This window comes from Antrostomus carolinensis, unplaced genomic scaffold (assembly GCF_000700745.2).
Source record: "Antrostomus carolinensis isolate BGI_N321 unplaced genomic scaffold, ASM70074v2 scaffold387, whole genome shotgun sequence".
In the NCBI taxonomy this organism is placed as follows: Eukaryota; Metazoa; Chordata; class Aves; order Caprimulgiformes; family Caprimulgidae; genus Antrostomus; species Antrostomus carolinensis.
The window spans coordinates 18,701-19,074 of record NW_010327889.1 but is presented as its reverse complement, the minus strand read 5'-3'; the positions used below and the strand labels follow the sequence as shown (position 1 = coordinate 19,074).

At 45.7% G+C, this 374-nt stretch overlaps 1 protein-coding gene across 1 annotated transcript in view; it reads left to right on the top strand.

The window, feature by feature from the left end:
• The window catches only part of LOC104528115 (pericentrin), a gene marked incomplete at both ends in the record, with an annotated part of 59,041 nt that overhangs the window by 40,722 nt on the left and 17,945 nt on the right, over positions 1-374 (top strand). The gene's annotated exons all lie outside the window — the stretch shown is intronic.

Sequence of the window (374 nt, the reverse complement as noted above, 5' to 3'; positions counted from 1 at the left end):
TTCCTGCATGTCTAAACATGGGAGCTTGGGTTATTGAAAAGTCATATTCCTGGTGTAAACCAGCCCACCTGTCTGACCTTGGAATGGTTCAGTGTGAACTAGAGCAATGTTCGATGGTAGTGCAGGTATAAAGAGATTCTGTAAGAATCACAGAATTGTTAAGGTTGGAAAAGACCTTTAAGATCATCCAGTCCAACTGTCAACTTATCACCACCATGCCCACTAAACCATGTCCCTGAGCGCACCATCTACATGTTTCTTGAACATCTCCAGGGATGGGGACTCCACCACTGCCCTGGGCAGCCTGTTCCAATGTTTGACCACTCTTTTGGAGAATAAATTTTTCCTCATATCCTCCTGGCGCAGCTGGAGAC